The following is a 13,935-nucleotide window of genomic DNA, read 5'->3' as shown; positions in this document are numbered from 1 at the left end:
GAGAAAACAGCATTTCTTACAAATGAGAGAGAGGATATAACAAACCAAATATATGAGAAATTCATTAATCCTTTTAGAATCCTCACAAACATACAAATGACCCAATAGCAAATGCTGATGTATATGTAATGGAAGATGGAAAATAAACAGTGAGACCAAAGGCCTTTCTTCAGTACAAAAACAGAGTATTTATTTTATTTTATTATTGTTGTTTAAGTACAGTTGTCTCCATTTTCACCCAACCATACCCCCATCCCACCCATCCCCACCTCCCATTAAATAAACAAATAAATAAACAAACAAACATAAAACAATACAAATTTAAGAGAAAAAGAAAGAATAATTTGTACAAAATTATGTTGATCTTAACAACAGCTGACAAATGGGTGCTAGGCTTATCAGTGTGATCATTTCATAAGTTATATAAATGTATAATCACTGAGTTGTACACCTAAAAATAATATAATATTTCATGTGAACTATAACTACAATTTTTATAAAATATTAAGCAAAAAAAGAAAAAAATGATGTAATCTATTTTAAAACACACCTGTGTATTAAAAAAGATTAACATAAAGTGAGAGTGTAGAAAGTGCTGATTTTGTGACCAGGGAATGGCACCAGAATGCCATTGTCAACAATGCCTTCTCTGCAAAGCAGTAGCCTGCATGGAGACAGGAGATACTTCTGCACCAGGGGCTCAGTGAGCTGGTGACACTGCACATGCTTTCTAGATGCAGCTCCAAGAAAAGGTCTCCTAAGAAAAGAAAAGAGGGCTGACTTGGCCATCTTGCAGATCATGTAGTTGAGTATGTCCACATTGTGGAGTGTCTGCAAGTCACCCCAGGGAGATAGTCAAAGGTGATCACCCCCATTCAAACCAAGTTACTTCAATGAATGCACTGGTAACTCCCAGCCAGGATAGCTTTGAGTCACAGGAAGAAAGAGCCCTTGGCTGCCCAGTCCCAGGAAATGACCAAACCATACATACCTTTTGCCAACCAGAATAATTAGGGGAAGGCCTGCTGGTACCTCTCAACAGCATTGGAAATATCAAGAATTTCTCCAAAGGCAGATGTATAGCCTATGGTCCTTGCTTCTTCAAAATTTGCTTAAACCTCCAATCAAGATGGAGATGTAGGTAGACACACTGTGCCTCCTTGCACAACCAAAAGAAGGACAACAACAATTTAAAAACAAAAAACAACCAGAACTGATAAAAAATCAACTGTATGGAAATCTCTCAACCAAGGAGTTAAAGAAGACACATTCATCCAGACCAGTAGGAGGGTCAGAGACTGGCAGCCAGGAGGAGAGGACTTGCAGCAAGAGGGTGGCTGGGAGACCCAATGAGGTGGTGGATTGTGGAGTGGGGTGCTCAAGGCTGCAGCTGGTGGGCAAGTCAACAGTAGGCAGACCCAGCAAGGCAGTGGCTGGTGGACTAGGTGGTCCTACATTTGTGCGCAGAGAAACTGGGAGAAGCCATTGGGAGGTGGGACATACTGCTCAACCCAGGGCCACAGCCGGGGAAATAAAGCCTCAAATCACCAATTGAAAACACCTGTGGGGGGTTAGGTGGCAGTGGGAGAAATTCCCAGCCTCACAGGAGAGTTCACTGGAGAGACCCACGGGGTCCTAGAACATGAACAAACCCATCCACACAGGAATCAGCACCAAAAGGGCCAAATTTGCTTGTGGGAAGCAGAGGAAGTGACTGGAATCCAGCAGAGAGCAGGGCAAGAGCCATTGTTTGTTCTTGGGCACCTCCCCAACATATAGCATCGCAACCCAGCAACTGGGTTGCCCTGCCCTGGTGAACACCTAAGGCTTCACTCCTCATCACATAACAGGTGTGTCAAGACAAAAAAAAAGGGCCCAAATGAAAGAACAGATCAAAGCTCCAGAATAAATACAACTTAGCGAGGAAGAGATAGCCAGCCTATCAGATGCAGAGTTCAAAATACTGATAATCAGGATGCTCATAGAATTGGTTAAATTTGGCCACAAATTAGATGAAAAATTAAGGCTATACTAAGTGAAATAAAAGAAAATGTACAGGGAACCTGCGCAATAGTGATGAGAAAGAAACTGCGACTCAAATCAATGGTGTGGACCAGAAGGAAGAAAAAAACATTCAACCAGAAAAGAGTGAAGAAACAAGAATTCAAAAAAAAGAAAAAAAACAAGGAGAGGCTTAGGAACCTCCAGGACATCTTTAAACATTCCAACATCCAAATCATAGTGGTGCCAGATGGAGAAGAGGAAGAGCAACAAGTGGGAAACTTATTTGAACAAATAAGAAAGGGGAACTTCCCCAATCTGGCAAAGGAAATAGACTTCCAGGAAGCCCAGGAAGCTCAGAAAGTTCCAAAGAAGGTGGATGCAAGAAGGAACACACCAAGGCACATCATAATTACATTAGCCAAGATTTAAATGAAGGAAAGAATTCTAGACGCAGCAAGAGATAAGGGGACAGTCACCTACAAAGGAGTTCCCACCAGACTGTCAGCGGATTTCTCAAAAGAGACCTTACAGGCAAGAAGGGGTGGAAAGAAGTATTCCAAGTCATGAAATCCAAAGACCTACAGCCAAGATTGCTCTCTCCAGCAAAGCTTTCATTTAGAATGGAAGGGCAGATAAAGTGCTTCTCAGATAAGGTCAAGCTAAAGGAGTTCACCATCACCAAGCCTTTATTATATGAAATGTTAAAGGGACTTATCCAAGAAAAAGAAGATCAAAAACATGTACAGCAGAATGACAGCAAACTCAAAATTATTAACAACCACACCTAAAACAAAACAAAAGCAAACTAAGCAAACACCTAGAACAGGAACAGAACCACAGAAATGGAGATCACATGGAGGGTTAGCAACAGGGGAGTAGGAGGAGGAGAGAGGGGAAAAAGGTACAGAGAATAAATAGCATAGATGGTAGGTAGAAAATAGACAAGAGAAGGGTAAGAATAGTATAGGAAATGTAGAAGCCAAAGAACTTACATGTACATCCCATGAACATGAACTAAAGTGGAGGGGAATGTGGGTGAGAGGTGGTGTGCAGGGCAGAGGGGAGTGAAGGGGGGAAATGGGACAACTGTAATAAAATAATCAATAAAATATATTTAAAAATTTTGTTTAACAAGCAAATGCCAGTGAATGTCCCCCATGCCATGATGGAATTGTTACCTGGGTATTGAGTCAGTCTGATAGGTAAGTAGTGGGAAAGAAGGCTCTTTCTTGCAATATTTCCAGCTGGAGAGATGTGGTCAGTTGTTACCGAATCTCTCAAATTTAATAGCACGTAGGCATCCACTATAGATATAGGAGGCTAGAGATCCAATGTCAGGTTTCAAAGAATAGTGGTGACTTAATGTATATAGATTAAAGATTACAGTAATACTTTTTATCTGATTGAGCTGCTAAGGCATTTCAGATTTCATTTGGTCTCTATTTTCTGGTAGACTTTTGTAAACATCCCAGGAATTACATACTGAGTGCACTGCCTGGATCTCCTCTCTAGTTGGCCAGATATCTTTCAATATTACCTGTTGTCCCTTTGCATTTACCAATGGCTCTTTCTCAAAGTCAATCTTTAATGGTACCATCAATTGCATATGTTATTACTAAAGGTGAAGAGGATAAATAATTCTCCTGGGTATTGATGTGGACTCAACCTTCAAAAGTCCCTTTCCCAGGTGGTACTACAACAGCTACAAGTCTTCCTGTGCGACAGCTTTTACCACAGTTTCAGGCAAGGGTCCACTGTTGCCAATGCAGGTTACATTGATGTGGTGCAATCATAGTGCACCACATCAAACCCAAGCTGAGACAGTTAGGCAAGACTCCATTTTTTTTTTTTTTTTGCAGGAAATAGGTGACCACACCACTCCCAGGAGACAGGCTAGTTTTAATGTAAGGCCTCACATTCAAGGCAGCATCCACATCCCACTTTTTCTCCCCTAACAATCCTGCTCCTAACATCACAGACAGATTACTGATGTTTGTGCAGCTAGTAATAGCAGCAATTACCACAGAATCATGACCAAGGGTGAATTGCTATTATTATAGATAAATGTCTTGAGGTGTATGATTGTCTGGAGCAATTTGTAGTCCTTTAAACCCTTGTTTAGTTCCAACAGAGCTCTTAAAGTTCTTTTCCATGTTGGACATAGTGAATTTATGCTGAGGCCCTTTGGGTCTGTTAAGCAAGGGCCACTGTTTTCAAACCTAATCCCACAGTCTGGGCAAAGTCTCAGTCTTGAGAGGGGTCACTGAAACCCTGAAACATTCCTACAGCCTAAAGATAATTTTTAATGTACTTTACTTGTTTCATCATGACCTGCTTGCACCAGGTACCTAATACTAATTTTGTCCACCAGTAAAAAAGGCAGCAGTTGCTCCATACTCTAGGCATATGTTGGCAACTGTAGCTTGGTCAGGAATGGACAACTGGGCTACATCTGGTCTGAAAAATCAACAAATTTGCCCACTAATCCAACCTGGAAGAGGTGTTGGGTAATGGTTAACATGATGTTAGTGGATGTTACCAGAGTGTACTGATTTCCCATCAACCTGTAGCCGGTTGCCTAGGGAAGCACCATGCTTATTAGCTGGCCCATCATGACAGCTTCTGCTTCAATACCACCCACATCCCAACTGAGAATGCTCAACCGTCAATCATGATAGTATGTCAATCCACCCCTACAATGCTGTCTGGGTGATAATATCTATCCTGATCAAATACAATTCTTGCCATATTCACCTAGTAGATGATTTCGGAGCCAGGGGTAATAATCCACATGTTGCAGAAAGCCTAAGAACCCCACTTTAAAATTCATATTGTTCTCTGTTTCTTACAAATTCCAGGTCTTGATTCTTCTGTAACTGTCTGTCTTCTTGTTAAAATTCTCCTGGATGAATTGATCATTTACAGGATCAGCAGACCAGACAGCATTTATTTCCTTTGGGTCTCCTTCTAACGTTTTCACAGCACCACACATTGCAATAAAGACAGCCACAGCTGGCACCCCTGTAAAGTCCTGCAGAATAAGATAGAAAGGCTTAAATGTAAATTCTATGTTCATATGCTACATGATATTCTGATGTAGGTTATTTTCACTGTAATTTTTTGTCACCAAAAATTGATCACAGTCCTGAATAGCTGTCTCCAGGAGAACTCTGATAAGAAACGGTAATCATCCACATCTTGAATTGTTCAATATAGTCAATTTGAAAAATTTTTTTCTTTGTTGTTTACATTCCAATGGCTCAGTGAGGTGTACACATGACTTAATCACAGGTTCTGATAGCCACATGTCTCACAGACTGCAAGGCAAAGCTCCAGGGAGCAGGTGGACACCAAGCCTATGGAGTGCACTACTCTGAGCTCTGAGCCATCCTTCTATGAGCTGTACAGTTCCAGCCAGAAAAAAAATAGACTTTAAACCAAATACTTTAAAAAGAGACAGTTTGGTACTACACAATAATGAGGTGGTCAATCCAAGAGGAAGATACAACATTTGTAAACATTTTCATACCCGACATAGGAGAACATTAACAGCTATAAACGGAAACATTAACAACATTACTAGACTAGAAGATAACTTTAATAACCCACTAACATCATGGATAGATCATCCAAGCAGGAAATCAGTAAGAAAACATTGCCCTTAAGTGACACATTAGATGACATATATTAAATAGGCATAGACAAAATATAATTTGTATTCTCTATACAGGATGTACAGGATATATTTATCCAAAAAGTGTACAGTACACATTATTTTCAAGTGCACATGGAACATTCTTCAGGACAGATTACATACTAGGCCACGAAACAAGCTTCAATAAATATAATAAAATTGAAATTATATCAATCATCTTTTCCAACCACGATGGTATAAATCTAGAAGTCAATTAAAAAAGAAAACAAACACACACACACACACACACACACACATAGAGACTAAAAAAGATACTACTAAGCAACCAATGAATGGGTGGGTCTGTGAAGAAATCAAAAAAGAAATAAAAATACATTAAGAAAAACAAGTTCTTGAAATCTATGGGATGCAGCAAGATCAATTTTAAGAGGGAAGTCCATAGTAATATATTTTTACCTCAAGAAACAAGAAAGATTCAACATGATGATAAGGTCCAAGATGGTGAAGATGGCAAGGTAGACAGAAGCATCACTCACCTACTCAAAAAATGTAACTCACAGGTGAATTACAACTAAATTATAAAACATTCCACCTGGATAACCAGTTGAAGAGTAGCTGAACACAAATCACATAATCAATGATATACAGAAGAAGCCATGTTGAGATTGGGAGAAAGGGAGGAGATGCCTAACAGTCTCATACACACATGTCATTGTTGAGAATCCAGATGGATATCTCAGATGCAGAGGACCCCACAAAGAAGCAAGGAGTCTCAGACCCAAGCTGGACTTTCCAGCCCAGAGCCACACATATTCTGTTGGAAAGATGAGACCACATAACATCTAACTGTGAAAGTCAGGGGAATTCCTTCCACACTGGTGAAACAAAAGGCTGCTGGAAACCCAGACATCATCTTCAAGGCACAGCACACAAACTCTCAGTGGGCACTTACCCTGGGCTCTGATGAAGAAAGGCTATTGGTGAGGACAGGGGGCCGTTCCAGAGTAATAGGGGGAGAAAATGAATTTTGTGCCTTCAGGTTGAGGGCTGGAGGAACGGCCTCCAATGCTTTTGTGTTGAGTCTTCCTACTGCATCACCTACAGGGGCCGCTGTTCCTGGGGTAAGAACACCCCCCTGACATAGCATTAGCCTGGTGAGCTACACTAACTCTGTCCTGATGACTCCCTGGGCACCAGCCTGGCCAAATCATTCAGGGCCAGGGGCTCTATCAGTGGCAGCCATTGGGGCCCATGTTGCTGTCTTTCTTGAAAAAGCTCTTGAGAAATTTTAGTCAAGAATTGGGGGTGGGGCGGAGAAACAGGGAGAAAGTGAACTGTGTGGCTTCAGGGTGAAGGCAATTTTTCTGTGCTAAAGCTGACGAGTGCCACCTTTCCTAACTTAAGCCCTCCCCCAACCATGGACAAATCTTAATCTGCTTTAGCCTGGTGAAATCAACTACATCCACCAGATTTCTTGAAACCTGATCCTACTTTAAAGGCCCAGGCTGATAGAAGCTGGCCTCAGTATATCCTGAGACATTTGCTGAGTTGTCTCAGACCCAACACTGACACCAGGTTTGAAACTGTATTAACCTGGTAAACACCTCTCACCCCAACACAATGACTCCCTGAAAACCTACCTCATGCTACAACTCATGCACTGCCTAAGGCTCTTCCAGTGGCTGAAACTAAATGTTACCTGGCAGATAGTGGCAGGTCTTGGGGTTCCTTGGGCCTTTTGCTGACCTGAATCAGGCCCAGTACTCTGAAAATTGTCCTATATTCACAGAGTAGCAGCTCCCATGTGCACCCAGGCCCAGCAGAGGCAGTTACTGACCATGGATTGCTTTGTAACTCCTAACAGGTAGTCTCAGGCTGGGCATGAGCAGTGTCTAACACTGAACTACATCACAGTCCATTCCAGAGACAACATACCCAGGGGCTAGATTCAGATGACAACAAAACACCCACCCAATTAGCTCCACAAGTGGCACATTCAAAGGGAAGTCCTGGTAGGAACAAGTCTCTACCAAAGCAAATTTTCATTTGTGGAGTCAGCTCCTGAACAGCAGCTTGTACACTGTGGTGGCCAATCCTCACAGCCAGCCAGCGTTCAGGTCAATGTCACCTATAAATGTGAAAGCAAATATCAAGGCTCAACTACAATGGAAGTGCACACATAAACCACACAAGAGACACTCCTAGAGCTCCTAGTGCAGGTGATCAGGGAGATAGCACCACTGTGACCCACATGACACATACTACATAAGGTCACCCTGCAAAGACTAGGAGATATAACAGAACTACCTAACACAGAGAATAAAACAATGAAGAGCTTAAATGAGGAGACAATGAAACATGCTCAAAATGAAAGTTTATATCTTCAGAAAAAGAATAAATGAAATGGAGATAAGCAATCTACCACACAGAGAGTTTAAAACATGGTTATAAGAGTGCTCAAGAAACTTAGGAAAAGAATAGAGGAACTCAGTGAGAACTCAAAGAGATAGTAAGCATTAATAAGGAGCATAGAAACCATAAAAAAGAAAATCAGAAACAAAGTATATGATATCTGAAATGAATAATACACTAGAATCAATAGTAGCTTAGATGAAGCCGTGATTGAATCAGTAATTTTGAAGATAAGGTAGCAGAAAACATCCAATCTTATTAAGCAAAAAGAATTTTAAAAATGAGGATACTTTAAGGGATCTCTAAAACAACATCAAACACAACAGAATCTGCCTCATAGAGGTACCAGAAAGAGAAGAGAGGGATCAAGAAATTGAGAACCTATTTGAAGAAATAATAACTGAAAACATCCCTAACTTGGTGAAGAAAATAGACATATAAGTCCAGCAAGCACAGAGAGTTCCAAACAAGATGAACTCTAAAGACCCACACCAAAACACATAATAATTAAAATAGCAAAGTTTAAACATAAAGAGAGAATGTTAAACAAAGCAAAAAAGTTAGTTACCTACGAAGGGGTTCCTATAAGACTATAACTTGATTTCTTAACAAAAACTTCTTAGTCCAGAAGGAATTCACACAAAATATTCAAACTAGGGAAAAGTAAGGCCCTGCAAATAAGACTACTCTATGTAGCAAAGTTATCACTTAAAATTGAAGGAGAGATAAAGAGGTGGTTGAGGGATGGGTGAAAAGGTGAAGCAAATAAGTAGTTATATCCTAAGAATACTGAAACACCAATTCAAAAGAACCTGTGTACATCAATGTTCATAGTTGTACAATTGACAACAGTCAAGTACTGGAAGCAATCTAAATACCCATCAGCAAATGAGTGGACCAAAACACTATGGTACATTTACACAATGGAATACTACGTAGCAGAAAGAAAGAAGGAGCTCCTACCCTTTCTGACAGCATGAGTGGACCTGGAGAGCATTATGCTAAGTGAAATAGGTCAGGCAGTGAAAGACAAATACCATATGATCTCACCTACAAGTAGGACCTAGTAAATAAAACAAGCAAGCAAAATAGAGCCAGAGACATTGAAATGAAGAACAAACTGAGAGTAACCAGAGCAGAGGTGGGAGAGGGTAACAGGGATGGGAGAGGGGAAGGGTCATCAAGGAACATGCATGTCTGAAGGACACATGGACAAAGCTAAAGGGGGTAGGATCAAGGGTGAGAGGTGAGGGTGGCTGGAGTGGGTGAGAGTGGTGGGAGGAAAATGGAGACAACTGTACTTGTACAAGAAAGAAAGAAGAAGGAAAGAAAGAAAGAAAGAAAGAAAGAAAGAAAGAAAGAAAGAAAGAAAGAAAGAAAGAAAGAAAGAAAGAAAGAAAGAAAGAGAAAGAAAGGGAGGAAGGGAGGAAGGGAGGAAGGGAGGAAGGGAGGAAGGGAGGAAGGAAACTCCCAACAAAGGTCCACAACAAGATGGCATCACAGATGAATCCTACTAAACAGTTAAAGAAGAGTTAATACCTATTCTTCTCAAACTATTCCAAAATTCAAGAGGAAGGAATGGTTCCAAAGTTTTAGATAAGGTCAGAATTATCCTGATACCAAAACCATACAAAAACATTACAAAAAAATTACAAGTCAATATCAAAGTATATTGTATAACATAAGTATATAATAATAAGTATAAATGCAAATGCTTTCAACCAAACATTAGCAAACTAAATTCAACAATATACAAAAAGGATCATACATCATGATCAAGTAAGATTTATTCCAAGGATGCAAGGATGAATGAATATCCATAAATCAATCAACATATTATACCACATTAACAAAATAAAGGGTAAAATGACATGATCTTTTCCATACATGTAAAAAAATGTTTGACAAAATTCAACATACATTTATGATCGAAACTTTCAATGAGGTGGGTATCGAAGAAACATACCTCAATATAATAAAGATTATATATGCTAAACCCAAAGATTCATTATACTCAAAAGTGAAAAACTGAAACTTTTCTTTTAAGATCAGGAACAACACAAGAATACACATGCCAACCATTTTTGCAAATATATAGTCTTTATTATATTTTTCTATTACTATTTAGTCCCTGTATAATCCCCTTCCCACAGCAATCACCACAGTATTGTCCATGTCCATGAGTTCTTTTTCCTTTTTGCTCAATCCCTCCACCCTCTAACCTTCCCCACTACTAGCTGTCATCTGTTCTCCATCTCTATAAGTCTGTTTTGCTTATTAGTTCAGTTTGTTTGCTAGATTCCATATATGAGTGAAATTATGTGGTATTTGTTTTTCTCTGACTAGCTTATTTCACTTAGCATAATGTTCTCCAGCTTGATCCATACTGTTGAGAAGGGAAATTTTTTCTTCTTTTTATGGACAAGTATAATTCCATTATATAAATGTCTCAGTTGTTTTACTCATTCATCTACTGATGGACACTTGGGTGGCCTCCATATCCTAGTAATTGTAAATAACACTGCAATAAACATAGGGTTGCTTTTGTTCTTTTGAATTAGTTTTTGGTTCCACCACATATATTGTCAGAAGTGGGATTGCTGGGTCAAAAGGTGAGTCCATTTTTAATTTTTTGAGGTATCTGCACATTACTTTCCACAGAGGCTGCACTAATCTGCATTCCCACCAACAATGCAAATGGTTTTCCTTTCTCCATATCCTGCTCAGCTCTTCTTTTTTTGATTCATTCATTGAGGGTACTCATTCTGACAGGTGTGAAATGCTATCTCATTGTGCTTTTTATTTGCATTTCTCTGATGATTAGTGATGTTGAACATCTTTTCATATGTCTATTGGTCATCCTTTAGTCCTCTTTGGAAAAGTTTCTTTCTATCTGGGTCCTTTGCTCATTTTTTAACTGGGTTATTTGATTTTTGGTGTAGAGTTTTCTAAGTAGTTTATAAATTTTGGATATTAACCTCTTATCACATAGCCAATACATTCTCCCATTGTGTGGGTAGTCTTTTTATTTTGTTGACAGTTTCTTTTGCTGTACAAAAACTGTTTTAGTTTGATGAAGTCCCACTTGTTTATTTTTTCTTTTGTTTTCCTTGCCTGGGGGGATATATCAAATAAAAAAAAACTTTCTACTAGTAATGTCTGAGATTTTGCTAACTGTGATTTTTCTATGATTTTCATGGTTGCAGGTCTAACATTTAAGTCTTTGATCCGTTTTAAATTTATGCTTGTGTGTTGTGTAAGAAGGTGGTCTAGTTTCATTTTTCTGTAGTATCTGTCCAATTTTCCCAACCCCGGTTATTGAATATTTTTAGCCCATTGTATGTGCTTGCTTCTTCTGTTGAATATTAATTGAGTATAAAGATGTGGATTTATTTGGGGGCTCTCTATTCTGCATTGATCTATGTGTTTGTTTTTATGCCAATATCAACCTATTTTGATTACTACGGCCTTATAGTATCATTTGATGTTAAGCAGCAAGATCCCTCCAGCTTTGTTCTTCTTTTTCAGGATTGTTGTTGCTATGCAGGGCCTTTTGTGGTTCTATATAAATCTTTGAAATATCGTTTCTAGTTATGTAAAATATGCCGTAGGAATCTTGGTAGAAATTGTGTTGAAGCTATAGGTTGCTTTGGATAGTATGGACATTTTGATCATGTTAATTCTTCCGATCCATGAGCACAGTGTGTGCTTCCACTTATTTGTATCTTCTTCAAATTCTTTTTGCAGTGCCTTATAATTTTCTGAGTACAGTATTTCACCTCTTTGGTTAGGTTTATTCCTGGGTATTTTATTCTTTTTGAAGCAATTGTGACTGGGATTGTTTTCTTAATTTCCCTTTCTGTTAGTTTGTTATTGGTATATAAAATGCAACTGATTTCTTTATTCTAATTTTGAATCGTGCTACTTCGGTGATTTTACTTATCAGTTCTAGTAGTCTCTTGGTGGAATCTTTGGGAATCTCTATGTAGAGTATTATGTCATCTGCAAATAAAGACAGATTACTTCTTCCTTTCCAGTTTGGACTACTTTTATTTCTTCTTCTTGTTTCTGATAGTTGTGGCTAGGACTTCCAATATTACGTTGAATAAGAGAGGTGAAAGCAGACATCCCTGTCTTGTTTCCAATCTTCATGTGAATGCTTTTATTTTTGCCAATTGAATATGATGCTGGCAGTGGCTTTGTCATATATGACATTTTTATACTTAAATAGGTTCCCTCTATTCCCATTGGCTGAGTGTTCTTATTGTAAATAGGTGTTGGATTTTATCAAAAGCTTTTTTCTATATCTATTGATATAATCATGTTTTTATCCTTTATTTTGTTTATGTGGTAAATTAAAGTTATAGATTTGCATATGTTGTACCAATCTTGCTATTCCCACTTTATCATAGTGTATGATCTTTTTGATGCATTGCTGTATTTTGTTTGCTGATATTTTGTTGAGAATTTTAGCATCCATGTTCACTAGTGATATAATATAATTTTTGTAATATCCTTTTCTGGTTTGAAATTAGGATAATGCTGGCCTGATAAAAAGAGTTTGGAAGCCACCCTCCTCTTGAATTTTATGAAATAGTTTGAGAAGGAGAGGTATTAGTTCTTCTCAGAATGTTTGGTTAGTCACCCATGAAGCAATCTAGTCTAGGGAGCTTTTTTGTTTGGGAGATTTTTGATTACTGCTTTGATTTTATTAATCTGCCTATTTGGATTCTCTGATTCTTCCTGATTTATTTTTGAAGGACTGTATCTTTTTAGAAATTTGTCCATATTGTCCAGGATTTCCAGTTTGTTGGCATTTAATTATTTAGAATGTTTTCTTATAATCCTTTATATTTATTTGGTGTCAGTTGTTATTTCCTCTTTCATTTCTGATTTTATTTATTTGTGTCCTTTTTCTTTCTTTCTTGATGAGTCTGCTTAAAGGTATGTACATCATGTGTATCTTTTCAAAGAACCAGCTCTTGGATTCATTGATCTTTTGTATCATAATGTTAGAAACTATTTCATTTATTTCTGCTCTGATCTTAATTATTTTCTTCCTTCTATTCACATTAGGCTTTGCCTGTTGTTCTTCTTCAAGTTCCTTCACGTGTGAAGTTGTATTGTTTATTTGAGCTTTTTCTTTCTTTCTTTTTTTTTGATAGGCCTGCAGTGCTATAAATGTCCCTCTTAGTATTTCTTTCCAGATGTCACGCAGATTTTGGATGATTGTGAAACATTTTCATTTGTTTCAAGGTATCCTTTGATTTCTTTTTTTTCTTTTTGTAAAATTTATGTAATTATTTTTCAAGTAGAGTTTTCTGTCTACTACTCCCATCTCATCCAAACCCCTGGTGCTCTTCCCTCCCATTTTCACCCTTCTTACTAGTTGCCCATGTATCCGTTATATTTGTTCCTCTAAATCCCTCCCGTATTAACCCTGAAATTCCCTCTCCTCTCCCCTCTGGTGGATGTCCCCCTGTTCTCTATTTCAGTGTCTTTGGTTATATTTTGCTTGCTTGCTTGTTTTGTTGTTTAACTTCCTGTTAAAGGTGAGATCATATGGTATTTGTCCTTCAACACCTGGCTTATTTCACTTAGCATAATGCTTTCCAGTTCCATCCATGCTGTTGCAAAAGGTTCCATTGTGTATATGTACCATAGTTTTTTGATCCATTCATTTGCCGATGGGAACCTAGGTTACTTCCAAATCTTGGCTATTATAAATTGTGCTGCTATGAATCTTGGGGTGCAAGATCAGAGCAGAATTAAATGACATAGAGACTAAAAGCACAATTCTAAGGATCAATGAATTCAGGACTTGTTTTTATGAAAAGATACACAAAATAGACAAGCCCTTAAGT

At 38.4% G+C, this 13,935-nt stretch overlaps 1 pseudogene; it reads right to left on the bottom strand.

Annotated features, from left to right (window-relative positions):
* Window positions 1-797: 797 nt before the first annotated feature.
* On the bottom strand, window positions 798-5,095 carry LOC118989574 (cytoplasmic aconitate hydratase-like; annotated as a pseudogene).
* Window positions 5,096-13,935: the final 8,840 nt, after the last annotated feature.

This window comes from Sturnira hondurensis, unplaced genomic scaffold (assembly GCF_014824575.4).
Source record: "Sturnira hondurensis isolate 20B ecotype Veracruz unplaced genomic scaffold, ASM1482457v3 Scaffold0006496, whole genome shotgun sequence".
Lineage (NCBI taxonomy): Eukaryota > Metazoa > Chordata > Mammalia > Chiroptera > Phyllostomidae > Sturnira > Sturnira hondurensis.
This window is presented reverse-complemented; position numbering and strand designations above follow the sequence as displayed.